The 18,294-nt window shown below is 33.2% G+C and overlaps 1 protein-coding gene across 2 annotated transcripts in view; it reads right to left on the bottom strand.

Moving 5' to 3' along the window:
* Positions 1 to 18,294, bottom strand: part of LOC145259174 (NADH-cytochrome b5 reductase-like) — a 220,054-nt gene that overhangs the window by 151,295 nt on the left and 50,465 nt on the right. The gene's annotated exons all lie outside the window — the stretch shown is intronic.

Here is an 18,294-nt window from a genome sequence, read left to right on the forward strand (position 1 = left end):
AAATAAAAAAATTACCTTGGATTTATTCTATGTAATGTACATTTTGTTGCAATTTAAAAACATTATCTTTCATCTAGCAATTAATGATATAGATATAAAATTTTCAATGATTTTTTTAAAAAAGTGCAACAGAATGTACATTACATAAAATAAATCCAGGCATAAGCCTGAAGAGTCCTAGAGTGGATGAAACGCGGAATATTCAGTGTAGCTTAATCGCCATATATATTTTATAAATTACTAACTAGCTCTACCTACATATTGAGCACTTTTGAAGTAAATACTTGAAGTTTACGCATAAATCTATACTTTCGTATATTAATTTATGTGAGTAAATTAAGTAGTTATATATATATATATATATATATATATATATATATATATATATATATATATATATATATTAGTAATGGGACGATTCCAAAATTTTTTCTGATTCCGATCCAAATACCAATTCTGTTCTAAATTTCTGATTCCAATTCGATTCCCAATTCCGATTCTTTTAATATTTATAAATATTTAATTAGAAACTTTTTTTTTTTTTTGTAAATTTTCAAATTATTACATAAATTTCCAAGTATATTTTTTCTCAAATGTTTTCCTTGTAATTTATTGCAAATTTAAAGACAACAAAAGGTTTATTTTGATTTTAAACAAGGCCAAATTGTATTAGTTTGTCGTTTGTGTACAACATGCTAGTTGAAAGTTTTCATAAACAGTTGAAAATAGTCGACCATTGGTAGGTAAAATGAGAAAACAATGTAAGAACAAAATATTAACAACACCCCCTCCCATTGTTACAAGTGAATTTCTAAATAATTATGTTACTATTTAGAAAACCATTTTTAACATGGAGAGGGTGTTGTGGTTCGTTAACTATTATGTGCCTTCCTTCTATGAATGTTTAAATTTTATTTTAATTACATAAATTTGGTGGGTTATTAAATTGATTTGCTTTGCTGCCAAAAAAACAAACACAAAATGCAAATAATAATAACAACTAGCGGGACCTGTGAAAATTCCACAGGGGACTCATTCATATGTAATATATTGATGTTGGTATTTATGGCGTAAATAGAGATGCTCTGATATTATTGTAACATATTAAAACTGCAAAAGTATTTGTCTAAGCTAGCAGGGACGCCCGGCATAGCCAGGTCAGAAAGTACGCTTAAATAAGATATTTTAATTCTTGCATATTTCGTATATATAATTATAGAGTTAATGTTCTATCGGTTTTTGTATATTATAAAGTTGCGATTTAAAAAGTAAAAAATATATTCATATGACTTGTGTGCATCAGCTTGAGTTCCTTCAGCTATATATATAACTTGGGGTTCTTCAGCTATAATCGAAACCAAAACCAAATTTATGAAGAATTCTTGATAAAATTATTTATAAAAATGGATCACTGGAGTTCCATCAGCTATAATCGAAATCGAAACCAAAACTTATGAAGAATTCTTGGATGTGGTGATCAGACAAAACCAGCTCCAGAAAAAAAATTCCAAGCATGTAAAATCTTTGATATTAAAGTTCCAAGTCTCTAATAGACACCATATGGCCATTTATCAAATAGGTGCAAAAAGCTTTTTAAAATATTTGATATTGAATAGGCAAGTGAACTCTAGAATATTTACTTTGCTTACAATAAAAACTAATAAAAACAAACTAAATTAGGTTTGGAGAGTCTACATCTGGGAATGGGTTTTCATATATGCTTGGAATAACAATTGCCGAAGCTGTGAAAGATTTCCTTGCATCCAAAGTGGTGCCATAAAACTTTAATTATTTCAGAAGAAGCCGATGACAAGCACTTCAATGTACAGCTGGTGCCAACGAAATTTCCGCCCAGAGCATTTAAAACTTTTTTATAATCATATGAACTCCCTGGATGAGGACACATAGACATTTTAGCAAATAGATGCAAAACGATTACAAGCGGAATAGGCAAGTTATCTCTTAATAAATAACCAATAAATAAACTCTGCTAATCAATATTAAATCTGTAAATGAGATTTATAACCCATTCTTGGGCCCTTCTCAGTCTTATGCTGTAAAGAAACAACTTCTAATTAAAAAAAAACAATCTATACTTGTTTCATTTTTTATTTTTAAATTTTAAATAATCGGTTTGGAATTGGAAATTAGACTATAATTTTTCTGATTCCAATACCGATTCCGATACCCCCAAAAAGTTCTTATTTTTCCGATTCCCGATTCCGATTCTGATTAATCGTCCCAACACTAATATATATATATATATATATATATATATATATATTAGTGGCCTTACAATGCCACAGAGGAGGAGACAACCGAAACAGCAAAACTGAAGCTAGCCTGCAAAACACTATATATTCAAATGTAGGCAAATTTGGACATATTTTATTGGTTTGAAAATATAGGTTCTTTTTTACCAATTGTCATAACATTTTAACTATAGAATAGTATTATAATCTTCAAAATGTCTGCAAATTTACATGCAGTTTTCATTTGTTTTCCTAGTTTTGCATATGAATTACAAAATATCTTATATTTCCCCAAAACCTCTGGCCTTGATAGAGAGGAAACTAAAACTTGCTGCAATGGTTTCAAATGATCTGAAATAACAGCAAGGTGAAACTTTGTTCCAAATATTTCTCATATGTTATATTTCCCCTCTTTGGTTTTCTTACATAAAGTAAATTTATAATGTATAAGGATTATTTGCTACTGGCGATATTGATAATCGTACCCTATTTACAAAAGAGAGGAGATATAACATATGAGAAATATTTGGAATCAAGTCTCCCTTTTTGTTATTTCAAATCATTTGAAACCATAGCAGCAAGTTTTGATCTTCCCTCTATCAAGGACAGAGGTTTTGGGGAAATTATATATATATATATATATATATATATATATATATATATATATATATATATATATATATATATTTGTTTATTGTTATATATATGTTGTTATATATTTTTATCATCAGGCAGCGACTTGACTATTCAAAAGTTCAATGAATGATTATTCATTGAACTTTTGAATAGTCAAGTCGCTGCCTGATGATATCTGTTGTTTGATTGAAACAAGTGGCTATTTGTAGCAGCAGGATGTGACCATGTTTATATAACAATAAACAAATATTATCAGCTCTTTTTATTGAGCACTATCTAACAACCTCGTTGAATTCATTAGTCCATTACTTTTGAATAAAAAAACCCGAGTATATATATATATATATATATATATATATATATATATATATATATATATACACACACACACGCACACACACACACACCTTATATATGTATACATTGATTTTGATGAATGGATGTGAATGCTTGTGTGGGCATGTGTTTTTTTTATATTTTTATATACGCATATATTATACAAAATTATTTTATATATGTATAGTTTATGCAAAATTATCCAAATTATTTAAAGCTAAATTTGTATAGTTGGTTATCTGCTGGTCTGCCGGGTGAATGTGTTTTTATAGCTCTCATAGATTCCACCCTATTACTTGGATTTGTGACTTATCATACGGGAGGCACCCTATAAAACGACGTAATTACATATCTAAATTTGTTATGCTCCAGTTTCAGTGTACGTGCATTTAATGCTGCGTGTACTGTGTTTTGACCGTATAGGGTTCGGAGGTTCTTGCAAATATGTGCTTGCCGTGATTACATTATGAGTTTGAAGGTATAACCTGTGTGTGTTTTCAGCATGCATAAAAATGTTCATGGATTTGTAATTTTAACTTTATTTTATTAATTTTATTAATATGGTTTATTTGTACACTCTAAGAATTTTCACACAGGTCATCATGAAAGATTTCTTTCTGTCAACAACCTATTGTGTTCCCTGGACTCTAAATGACAACAGGTCTCCCCAGATTTACAGTACTTTCCATCCCTTTCGAAAATATTTGCAAATGAATTTGCGTTATCACAACAACCATTTACTATTGACCTCTCACTGGCATTGACAAAATGCCTTCACTGGAATTTAAGTGGCAATAAGCCTCCTCATGATCTCAGTCTTCTTTGCACTCATCCAATGGAGGTTTGCTTAATACTTTCTCTCCTCGTTCTTTCCATCCTCTTTGACTTTTCATAGTGCCAGTTGATGCTAAGAAGTAACATACAATTAAACTGTTTCTGGAAAGAATAAAAGATTGAAGAGGCAAAAAATATTTTCTGAAATTTTTAGGTAAATGTTGAGCGAAGTACAAAATCCCATTAGTTAGTCTATTATGTTTAGGAAAAAAAGACATAGTTTCCACTATATATATATATATATATATATATATATATATATATATATATATATATATATATATATATATATATATATATATATGAAACAGACACATGACAAACATATGATGATCCTAGTTTTCTATTTTCCAATGTTTGTTAAGTTTGTTTCACTGCTATATACTTGTGAATTTTTCAAGAACTGACTTATGCAAGTGCCTAGACTGTGATGTGTTGAACTTGGTCATTATCCCTAGGAATTTAAACTGCATTTTTTTCTGTGCTAATAAGGTACACAAAGCTTCGATAGACCATATATATATATATATATACATACATATATATATGTTTATATATACATACATACATACATATATATATATGTTTATATATACATACATACATACATATATATATATGTTTATATATACATATATATATGTTTATATATACATGCATATATATGTTTATATATACATGTTTATATATACATATATATATATATGTACATACATATATATACATGTTTATATATACATATATATATATGTTTATATATACATGTTTATATATACATATATATATGTTTATATATACATACATACATATATATATGTTTATATATACATACATATATATATGTTTATATATACATACATACATATATATATATATATACATACATACATATATATATATATATACATACATACATATATATATATATATATATATATATATATATATATATATATATATATATATATATATATAGAGAGAGAGAGAGAGAGAGAGAGAGAGAGAGAGAAAGAGAGAGAGATTACTTAATGAAATAAAATAAAGATATAAAGATGCAATAAAAAATTCTTTACGGAATTATCATTTATCAAGGCCAAAAATCACTAGAGAATAAGTGAAAATGACAGTTGAATGATGATGTATGCTATGAGGGAATTGAAAACCTTCGCAAAACAACAGCTGACTCTAAAAACAGCTATTCTTTCCCCTTTGTCAGAAACAGCGCTCATTGAGTGAAAAAATTAAAGGAGAAAATAAGCCTCTTCTCATCTTAAAGTGTACTTCATCTGTGCTAGTACAAAATGTACAATCAAAAACTGGCCATAAAAAATGGATGCGAGAAAAACATGAAGAATACGAAACAAATTAATATCATTGTTAAAACTCACATATCATTTCTTTATTTCGCCCACAAAGCAATATTGACAGACTGAACGCACAACATTTAAAAATACAGAAGATCGAAATAATTGTGTAAAATTATTTTAGATAATCAATATTTCATTAACAGACAAAAGCAAAACCTAAAATGGAAAATAACAAAATTATTAACCAATTCACAGCACTTCTCTCTTGCTAAATCAAATATCGATTCTGTCTAAGCTTATTTGGTCAGGGGAGATGGGAGGAGAGAGAGCGGCGGAGGTAAGTGAAGGTAAGTCAATAGATTTATCATAAAAGAATGCATTCATTTTACAGAACAAATCATTTATTTTTCAACACAATCTTTTTATTTTCACCAAAAAATTATATATATATATATATATATATATATATATATATATATATATATATATATATATATATTACTTTTAAATATGATTTTTTTTCAATGATGTTTCACTTTTTATATATACAAATTCTTAATTTAAGAAGCTCATTTGTAATATACATTCATGTATTAATCAACAAGATCTTTCAGATCAAAAATAACATGTAAGTATTTTCAAACTACCTATATGCTTCGCAATTGTTTAGATAAGGATTGATAATTTGTATTATTTGGATACTTTGGACTACAGTTCTCATCTGAAATATTATTCTCACAACGTTTCGGTTGATGTAACCTCCGACTTTCTTCATGTATGTTTTATTCAACTCAGAAATCTGTATGAACTTCAAATGGAGCCCTTTACTAAATCCACCAGGGTAGTTTCTCATCCCGCTCGCCAAGAAGAGATCTTAAATAATTTGTAACTATATTCTTTGTATCTCTTGTAATGACAATTGAAAATTAAACCTCAAATTGGCAATTTTATCCGTTGCAAAATTCCATGCAGATTTTAAAGCGTGACATAAAGATTAGCGAGTTCAACAAGATGCAACTGAAGGTCATAGGTTAGATTGGCTGAAACGTTGTAGAATAACATCATCAAAGATGAGAAAAGTAATTCAAGTAATATAAATAATACAAGTAAAAATTTCATTATGTTTAAATTTATACTAGCAAGCTTTTCTAACGTTGTCCATAATTGTACTGCTACTCCCAGCCCTAAACCCCATATTATTATTTTGAATTGTCATTTTTAAATGTCTATAATTTCAAATTTTCAAATTTTAATTGAAATAAAGTAAAAGGTGTTCTTTGCTGTTCATTGCACAATGCAGATACTATAATATTATTGTAAAAACCAAATTAATATAAAATTATTCAATTTCTTGTAAATTTTACTTACAAAAATTGTGTATTGTATTATTCAAAATATTATTCTTAGCTTAGTTTTTTATCCACATTTCGTCCAATGAAACATTTTTTGGTGCATCTTTGTAAACTTTGGAATTGAAAAGATTCACCACAAATTCAGGTGATAAGTCATCTCCCTCTCAGTACAGACCAATAAGTCTCCTCTGTGTTATGAGTAAGTTGCTGGAATCAATATTAAATAGAGAAATAGTCGACCACCTCAGCAGGAATAACCTTCTTAGTGACACACAATATGGTTTCCGCTCTGCAAGATCTACCGCAGATGTGCTGATGGTTATATCCCACAGGATTAGTGAATCTCTTGACAAAGGCTTCCTTTCTAGGGCAATTGCTCTTGACATATCAAAGGCCTTCGACAAGGTATGGCATAAGGGTCTACTTCACAAGATTTCCAGCTACGGTATAACTGGAAATATTTTCTCAATCATTAAATCATTTCTCTCCGATAGGCTTATAAGAGTAGTGGTAGATGGACAAAAATCGGAGGCCTGCAATATAAATGCTGGGGTCCCTCAGGGGTCAATCCTGGGCCCAACTCTCTTCCTGATCTACATGAATGACCTCCCTAAACACATACTTAAATCATTCGTTGACATCTATGCTGATGACACGACCATCTACAGCAACACATCAAAGGCTGTAAATGACAAAGTTCTCTCTGATTCTCTCTCCTCTGATCTCGAGCGCGTGGTTCAGTGGGGGAAGATGTGGCTGGTTACCTTTAATGCATCCAAAACCAAACTCCTATCCTTACATCATCAACGCTCTGATCCCCATCTGGCATCAATTGTGATGGATGGCTCTCGTCTGGGTGAGGCCCCGTGTTTTGACAAGCTTCTGGGTTTGACCTTTACTCCTGATCTGAAATGGAACACGTACATCAAGTCTGTTGCCAAGGTCGCTGGAAAGATGGTGGGATCCTTCTACCGCTCCAGAAGATATCTCACTACTGATGCAATTCTCTATCTATATAAAAGCCAAGTACGTCCAAGGATGGAATACTGTTGCCATATCTGGGCAGGAGCTGCCAAAAACAGCCTATCATGCCTTGACAGAGTACAAAATAGACTTTGTGGCTTAGTGGGGGATGCCCTTTTCTCTACCCTGCAACCCCTCTCTCACAGAAGAGACGTTGCGAGCCTATCCTTGTTTTATCGTTATTTTCATGGCAGGTGCTCGTCTGAACTCCAATCCCTGGTCCCCCCTCGCCAATCTTTCACGAAAAACACCCGTCTAGCTGAATCCACTGTGAAAAATTTCCCCCACTCTATATCTGTGCCTAAATCAAAACGCGGATTCCATGAACAAAGCTTCTTTCTAAGAACTGCACGCCTGTGGAACTCTGTTCCGTCTGCCTGCTTCCCTCCGGACTACAACTTGGATGTCTTCAAGTCTAATGTTAACAAATTCCTAATGAACCGCCCCCTTAAGTAAACACTCCATCAAATCTCCACACTAATGTAATGTACTTGCAATAACCCTTATCCCTGAGTGGCTTCCGGGCCTTGATAAGTGGTGATCACTGTGTAAAAAAAAAAAAAAAAAAAAAAAAAAAGTATATTGCCACTTGGATGTAAGGGGCTCCTATTTAAGATCATGCTATGTGGCGAGTTGAGCATCAAAATATCTGTTCACATTACATTTAACTTTCAGCAGGTTAGTAGAGTCAGGGAAGCAAGAAACAGGAAGGGAATTCCAAAGTATAGCAGTTAGAAGGTAGAAACTATTAGAGCAGAAGGCTTTCCGACATGTAGGAACTTTAACAAAGGGGTGGGATTTTGTCACTTGACAAGTTAGTCTGAGATATGTATCAGGTTGTTGCATTAGTTCCCACCGTTTCATAAAAAAATTTGTTCTAAAACATGTTTTGATATTTGGCAAAGTGTTATATATAATTAGAAAGCATGTATTCTGTTCTACAAGATAATTGTCATTGTTTTTTGCTAATATAATTTTTTCTCGTTTTTTAGAACAGTCAAATGGATTGTCATATAGATAAAATATCACATATTTGACACCCTCCTTTTCGACTTCAATAGAGGTCAAAAAGCGAGTGAAGTTGTACGAGCCTTTTTCAAGTCTCACACAAAACACACATTCATATTTCAAGCTGTCATATACATACGCGCACACAAACATACGCGCCCACGTCCACACATGTACACATATTCACGTTCGCGTACATACACTCACATTCACGTATATATACACACACGCTTACGTATACACATGACTCGCGAACACGAACACACACATGGACGACGTCACTTCGCTTTCTAAGGAAATACACATGCGCAAAAGACACTCCAGAAGCGAGTATAAAACATGGAGACAAGCTGTTTCTAATCCTCTTTTTAGGACCAACTCTCAACTAGAGAGGTTGGGCGAACAAGCCGCCGCCGTTTCGGCGCACGCGCACCTCACACCCACTTCCTACTATGTATGGGGCACGAGCTAATGACTGTATGTATACATTCTCCCTCTTTCTCTCTCCATCTACTACTGGCCACTAAGAACACCTTCGCGTAGCTGACTACTAACTGATGACAACTCTAATATCCTCTTCCTTGCCTACACGCTGGATTCTCATTTCCACTACAACACTCACTTCAATTCCCACGCGCGAACAAACAATAGTGACCCAAACTTGAGATGAAAACACATTTCCTTTTCTTGCTACAACACCAGTCCTGCAACGGACATGGGTTACATACGCGCGGACATGTTATAACTAAAATGTTCATTTCTTTCAACAGCAAATAAACGACGTTTATCTTATCCATTACTTGAGTCTTTGTTTCCTTCAATTCCATTCGTTTCATTATTCTTTTGTAACGGGATTGGGGTATTTATATATCCTAGTCCCCTACAAAGTAACCATGAATATTTGTGCCATATACGAAGAAAACGCTATAGCTGAGAGAACTGTTCGAGATTGGTTTACCAGATTTAAACACGGTAATTTTGACTTTAATGACACTACTCGTTCTGGAAAACCAATTAAGGTAGACAAAGACCAACTCAGGGTTCGTTTGAAGAAAGATGGCCATCAGACATGTAGAGAATTGGGTGAAAAGATGAATTGTGTGATTTTGCGACAATTTTACGCCACCTTCAGTCGATGGGATTCACACAAAAACTTGGAGCTTGGGTCTCATACGAACTTTCTTTTGCTGTTAAAATTCTTTGATTTTCTTTAAAAAAAAAAAAGCGAAGGGAACTTATGGAACAACCTAATACGTTGAGGGGGGGTGGCATAAGAGTTACTAGTTCAAAAGAGCACATTTCATTAAAGTACTTATAAAACAGGTACAAGGATGCAACATTGCGGCGATGGGACAGGGGTCGGAGTTTGGTTGATAGTGTGGAACCTATTAGGTTGGAGACTTTTTTTTGATGGGGTGGGGACCTTGTCTAAGAGGTAGAGATGGCAACCTAGATGTGGCAACATTACTCTATGCATGAGCGAATGATGATCAAATTTGTGAAGCTTTATCTAACCTATCGGGGGTAAATTATTCTCATTCTGTCAACCATGAACAGATGGAACTGTTAATTAATGTTATTCATAGAATAATACCTATCCCAGGGCAGGTAAAATTAATTCTCTAAACAGAACAGTTTTGTCTGCTTATGAAAATTAAAATCAAAATATCATGCCATTAAACTTTATGTCTAGAATACTTATTCCAATTTTGATCCATATTCATTAAATGATTTTGATTCGAGACAATGTCTAAAATTTAAAGGCTAATCTAAAAGTGTCTTAAGAAGAAATTGAAATTCAAGGAACCTTGTTTAATAATTGTTTAATTTCGAATTCAATGCAAATCTGAAATATTTTAATTTTTTGTCATCATTCAAAGGACGAAGCACCTTTTTTCTTCTCCAACCAAAAAATACAGCTTACTTAATACATAACAAGTATTAGGGACACTTTTAACACCTGCAAATATATTGACATTGTAAGTATCACTTATGATAAACAAACTTACCAAACTCTTTCATATTTAGTGTATTTAGCAGGGGGGGCGGCGACTTTGCCTGCCATAAACTATGTTTAATATATTTTAATTCATGCAGCTTTCATATTCAATTCTCTATCGAATATTTATATATATATATATATATATATATATATATATATATATATATAGTATTGATTTCAAAAATTAAAAAAAAATCACTTAGGTGCCATCAGCTAGAATCGAAACCAAAACATTTAGCGCTTCTGTCGCATTCATTCATTTAATGCTCTAGCCGTGTTTGCTACTGTTTAAGTTAACTTGATAAATAGATAAGAAGGTTATAAAATTAAACAATTTTTAGCTATGATTTCTATTAATTTCAGTATTATGTGACCAGTACTTTAAGAGTTTAGTGATTTAATATTTACACACAGACAGACACACATACATGTATCTACTGTTTTATTTATATAGATAGACAAGTACAACAACAACAAAAATGATATTATATGAGAAATATAAATAGAATAAATCACAAATCACATTTTCCATGTTCAATGGCTTCTGAGAAAAGATTTCTTTTATCCGAACCAGCTTTCTAGCAATAAGAAGAATAAATAGTAAAAGAAACATTATCTGGTTCACTCAACTTTCTCATTTAATATTAGATTCCACATATGCAGAACATTTTTGATTTAATAGGTAAGCATTTTCTTCATTCAGTAGCCTCCATAAACTATTCAAAAGAAGCACAATCAAGACTAGCTACTCTTGTGTCCCATCTATGAAAGCATTTATAGAGAATAAGAGCAGCATCCGTTATATGTTTTTTAAATCAGGAGTAACCTGCCCCTTTGGTAGCAACAACTTGATCTATCTCAGCAGGTGCAGCAGCACAGAAAAAGAAATACATATCAATATGATACAGGGTAGCTTTAAACAGTGGCTCTATGCATGCAGGACATCTTTCAGATACAATGACAAATGTAACGCAATAGCCTTCATACTGAACTGAAGGTCATCAAATGTAATATCCTCGATTCAGTTTATCAGTTTATCAGTTTATCAGTGTGACTTGCAACAATACAGCCTGTGTAACGTGGAAAAGTTCAGAATCCTCAAGGAAATACATTACTCTAACATCAATTGTTTTAATGCTAGAAGTGAAATTTTTTAAGAGTTGACTGGGTAATGATTAGAGCTAGGACAACAGCATATTTTTATTATTTTGACTCTCGAGTGTGTATCTGTTGAGATATCTTATATGCTTTTATATAGAGTGATGTAGTTCTCGATTGATTAACTGTGTCGGATATATACTCGAGAGTGAAAACAATGAAAAGAATACGCTGTTGTCATGGCCCTAGTAATGATACACCTGGTATATAGCACAAGTGGTACCCCCTATAAATCGACGATTGACTCCTCACTTACCTAATTGAGTCTTTATCCTTCACTTTCCAGGGTTCACTAACCTCATCTCCCCTACTATCTCAATTCCTTTACACCTCCTCCTTACCACCTTTTCCTTTCTCCATTCCCTCTGTATATAATTACATGGTTTAACACATAAAGCCTTTCCTCATTCAGTATTGGACAATATTAAAATTCTTTTCATCTGATCCATGGGAAACAAACACCTCACAAAAACTAGTTAGCTGATTTAAGTAAATCCCTAGGGCAGTAAACAACAAACTGCTAAACAGACTAGACACTGCTCATCCCACACACCATGTACCTTACTCCCCTTTTTCATGACATAATTTATACCTATTTTCAGGCTTTTCCTTCACTAACTATAACCTCCTGTGATACTATGGGTGCCTCCATCCAAGTAAGTGTTAGAAATTGATACATAAAAAAGGGGAAATGATAATGATTAGAAATGATTCACCAAGACACACAAGGATGACCAGAAATGGGATGTGTGGTCAGCTGAGAGTGGTCGAGAGGGGGAGTCATTTCGCTCTTAAACAAAAGACCAGACATAGGATTTCTGATTTGGAGTCAATAAATTTAGGAGTCAGAGTTAGTTTACAGTTAGTTTGGGACAATTGACAATGGTTGGCAGTTCAGAGGTCCCGTAAGAGAGATTGGAGAGTTGAAGTCAGATTCAGGTGAGAGCAGATCAGGTTGAGAAGATAATCTTGATGCCAACATGAACAGACAACTAACAAAGAACAACGTTTGAGGGTTTATTTTATATTATGGGATGTTAATAAATGCACACTTGCTTTGTGTCGATTTTATTGTAGTGTGATTATCAAGCTACATCCCTTCTCCTGCTGCCATCGTTATATTGTAATGGTTCAAGACTTCTTGAAATAACTCAAGAGTGATGGGCGGCTGCCATCATGTTTTTATTCAATTGTGACATAAGAGACTGACAATTGCATGAAACTGACGGTTTCAACCATGGTTTATCAAGTATATATAATTCTCTTTTGGTTTTACATTCTACATTTTCACATCAAAATAAAAATGAGACAATAATCTGACAAAACTGTTCAAAATTATTATTTGTACAAAAAACATGAAAGCCAGACTGTTCTTTTGTCAACTCTCTTTCATTCTACAGACAAGCTGAGATATTTTCGTTGCTGATGTAAACTTTTATCAAACACAAATTAATGAAAACTACTGTGTGAAAAGAAGAAAGAAAAACTCAATCGATTTAATGAAATTATTGACCATTTTAAATAGAAATTACCTCAAGCAGTTTCAGTAGAGAGACATTATCTAAACAAATTTTCACACACGTATGTGTGTAGACATTCTCAGATATATGTGTCTTTTTCATTCTATCTATCTATCTATCTATCTATCTATATAACATTTTAGTCCGTTAAAACGGGAAAAAGTTAAAGCCTGTTGATTTAGAATGGGTGTTTTATGCCAAATTGATGATTGAATATGTTTAAATTTGTGTTCATTTTTGCATGAAGTACTAATCCCTATCAATCCCTAACATAATACTTAGTTCGCTGCACCTTATCATAACAAAGATCCATACAACATTTCAGCCAGATATGCCAAAAAGTTTCTGAGAAAATAGAATAGACAGACTAAGAGAAATATATATATATATATATATATATATATATAGTAATTTATAAAATATATATGGCGATTAAGCTACACTGAATATTCGGCATTTCATCCACTCTAGGATACGTCAGGTTAAGCTACACTGAATATTCGGCGAATAAACGCCGAATATTCAGTGTAGCTTAATCGTCATATACATTTTATAAATTACTATTTAGCTCTACCTACGTATTGAGCACTTTTGAAGTAAATACTTAAAGTTTACACATAAATCTATACTTTCGTACATTGATTTTATGTGAGTAAATGAAGTAGTTATATATATATATATATATATATATATATATACAAGGAAGTGTGTGTGTGTGTGTAAGTTTGTTCCCTATGGACTCAGAAACGACTAGAACGATTATTTTAAAATTTCACACAAAAATACCTGATGTATCTCGAAGTGTTCTTACATAGTTTTTGTATCAGAATACATCTGATAAGTATCAGAAAGCGAAAATCAAAAACACCTGATTAAAGAAAGAAGTCCAATTTTGACCAAACTTAACACTTTTATACAACCTAACATCACAACTGCATTTGAGAAGTTTTATTACCACACAAACAGCCTATAAAATCAACTGTAGATTCTTTTATAAGACAGAGGTGCGTTCAAAATGAATGTTTCTTTTTAGAGCACAATTGGGCCATGATACTTGACTTTTGTATTTTAAACATTAAGTGAAGCCATTATTTACAGATAATTTTATAACATCAACAATATATTCTCTACAGTGCAATGTATTGTGGATTAGGTCACTGTGAGAAGGCATGTGAAGCTTCTTCCCAGTACACTGTGGGGAAGCGGTCCCTTACTAGAGCAGACAATCAATCAATTTGATTATAAAATAGGCAATTCCACCATTTTGATGACAATAAAAGTATAGGATTGATCCTCATTCAATCCCGGACAATGCCGGGTCTCTCTGCTAGTATATATATATATATATATATATATATATATATATATATATATATATATATATATATATAGAGAGAGAGAGAGAGAGAGAGAGAGAGTAGAAAAATATCAAAGAACCAAAGAGTTTTGCACCACATATGCCTTATGAAGATTAAAATCAAAACATAATGCTATCATTTCTGAATTTTTGAGATGAGGATTGGTCATTCGTATTTGTAACAGTCAGAAAGACTTATTTTCTCTTGTGAATCAATACTCCCCACCTCTGAGCTGTTTGGCCACACTGGCCAATCAGCTAATGGGGTACATTGATTCATCAGTCCCCTACAGAACTACTTTTTGGAACTACAGTGAATCATCAGTCAAGTCTGGACCTCCAGCACAGCAACACCTTTCCTCTCTTGTCCCTTGTCCACCGGACACCTCTATTTAGCATCGACGGCCTCCACTTGGAAACAACTGCTAGTAACTGGAGACGACACACGGAATGTACAGACTGAGTGATACAGACTCCAAAAAGAACTTTCTATTCCTTCTTCTTCCTCTACCACAGTTCAACCTTCCTGTTGTGAAATAAATTCCTTTTTTCATTGTTATTGTTGAAAAGAAGTTTTGTTGTTCATTTCATGCTGCGTTCTTTATTAAATATATTTTATTAAGGGTAAAATATTATTTGGATTATTTGGACTACTATTCTCATTTTGAGTGTCATTTTCACAATGTTTCAGTCAATGTAACCTCCAACCTACTTCAGGTGTACGGCAAGATACTCAGAAATTTGGACGGAATTTCAAATGGAACGCTTTACTTCAAAGGTGTGGCAAATTCCTGAGTTAGACAAAAACATTCCCGTTCTTTATATCCTCAAATATTTATTCATGGCGTTTGGTTTGGTTTGGTTTTACTTTGCAGAACATGATTGAGTTTTGCAAAGAGAAAGAAAAAAAAATCAATAACATCAATGTTTGGTGCTTTTTAGATCAGGAAGCCAACATCTTCAGACAACCTGATCTGGTAGCATTAGGTTTAATAATTGTAATTAAATTAAGGCAATTAATAGGTAGTATAAATTGATAAACTGCAGTGAAAGCTTGTATGGGTTGTAGAATTTAGTAAGTCAATCGAATTAGACTAGAGTTAGAAATTAAGCTACTAATTACATTACTATTCATGAATAATGTAATTAAAAATAATATCTGCCTCACTTCCACAGACACGAAATTAATAAGTTGATACCAATTACATTTTCTAATGAGTCTGAAGTTAAATATAATAAAAATTCAAATATTTTTAATTAACTGTGTAATTAGAGATACATTTTTCCTTAAAACTACATATAATAATATTCATTTCGAGATATAGTTGAATAAGTAATTGAGTAAATATGCATGTGCACTATCGCAAATTCTTTCCATATAATAATATATAATGAGATGTGTATGTGAACGGCCAATGAAAAAATTAGGCTGACATGCAAACACTCGTTTTAGGAGTCAGCACACCTAAAAAAAAAGAAACAAATGTTTAACCATTTAAATAACATCTTAACCCTCAAAATGCTGACTTTTTTTATGATTCAACAAATAAAACCTGAGTGCCTTAATCTATAAGAAATCAACACACTTTTTTTCTGTGCACAATCAATTAGAAACCATCAAAATGTTGTACAAGCATTCAGCATCAATACACTGTAAAAGGAGTGTCCATTTTCACTCTGGGTTCATTCAGGGCCTTTGCCCTTGGCCTTTACATCTGACCTCATCTCCTCCATCACTGCAAATTTCGCCTTGCCCCACGGACCTTTGTTAGACATTATGGCATTCTTTCTCCAGAAATTTGCATTTCCTATGCAACCTCTCCTCCAACTCCTGCCTTCCTCTTATTCTATACTTTCTTTAAATCCTTCCTGCGGTGACTGCTCCTTCCAACATCTGCTCATCTAGAGCTCCAGCAACTTTTTCAGTGCCTGTCAATGTCCTGCCATTCTAGTTCCTGTTGACGTCATCCCATGCTGATCCAGCCTTTCCTGCGGTCCAGATTCATCAATCTTGCTCTTCCAACATTTCTAATCAATCCTCTTCTTCCAGTGCTTCTCCATTATTTTCTCGTGTATTTATGGTGCAATAAATGCAACCTTGTATATCATAATTGTTCACCTGTGTTCGTCTTTGTCATTTGTCATATTTTTGCCTCTGTCTACTTTCTTAGTTCTAAGTCCTTGATAACTGGAGTAACGTCACTGCCCAAGTGTTACATTAGTGCTGGCCAAGCATTAGCTAAAACTCCTCTGGTGATTAGACTCCTGCAACAAAGGTTGTCATGTATGTGTAATATCTTGGTATGCAAGAGTAGGGTAAAGGGTAGGAAAGTTTTATGTTTGTTGTGAGGCATGTCTACATTTCATGCATGTATATGAATTTACACAGCGGATTTTCCGATGTTTATGGGCTGTGTGTAGGAGGTGTTATCAGTTGGTCTGGGAATAAATGCATCTAATGTTGTGGTTTCTTGTTTTATTCAGCCATAAAAGTAGACAGGACTTTTGTTACAACCTGATACTTATGTATCGGTTGAATTTTGAAAGTCATATTCTATATCTCATCAGTATATGCCATTGAATATGTTTTACATGCTGGCATGCATTGTACGGCTTTTGAAAATTGATTTTTAAAACTTATCTTTGACCAGTTCTTTATTAATCCTCCTTTCAAGTCTATCCTTATCCCTTCCGTTTATGTTTTCCTTGGTCGTCCCTAATGAACTGAACCTCAATTGTTCTACATCTTTGTTTTTTTTTTTATTACATTTTCACCCCAAACAAGGCACATTGCTACTTTGATGTAGGGGGCTACTATCAGGGATATAAACTACAGGGGTACTATGTAGGGAGTTGAGCAGCAAGATGTCAATTCACGTTACACTTGAACTTCTGCATGTCAGTACAGTTGGGGAAGCAGGGACCCGGAAGGGAATTCCAAGATCTAACATTTTGTTGATGGGACAGAGGCTGAAGCTTAGATGACAGTTCAGCACCTATTAGGTTGGCGACTCTCTTTTGAACCTTGTCTAGGAGTGAGAGACTAGTAGCAGATGCACCAGCCCAAATATGACAACAATACTCCATACATGGACGAATGGTGGCCTTATAGAGGTACAGGATACTTTCGGACATTAGTAGCTTTCTAGCATGGTAGAGAGAGCCTACCTTCTTTGCAGCAGTCTTGGCAATGCTCTCAATGTAATTGTTCCAACTCATATTCCCTGTGAATGTTAGGTGAGGAGTTTAAAAGAAGTACTTTCAGATAATGAGTCTTTGGCCATTGCTATTGGTGGTAGAGAAGGTTTCTTGTAATTATTGAAGGAAACAAGTTTAGTCTTGGCAGCACTGAATGTGACCATCCATTTTTGTCTCCATTCCACTACAGATTGAAGGTCATCCTTTAGTGTTTCTGCCATTTCCTTAGATATGTGTTCATTTGTTTTCCTGTCATGCCTGTTATAGAGCATGGTGTCATCAGTATATATACCCATCCCAGAGACAATTTT

Source organism: Euprymna scolopes, chromosome 34 (assembly GCF_053919585.1).
Source record: "Euprymna scolopes isolate OS-2025 chromosome 34, ASM5391958v1, whole genome shotgun sequence".
Lineage (NCBI taxonomy): Eukaryota > Metazoa > Mollusca > Cephalopoda > Sepiida > Sepiolidae > Euprymna > Euprymna scolopes.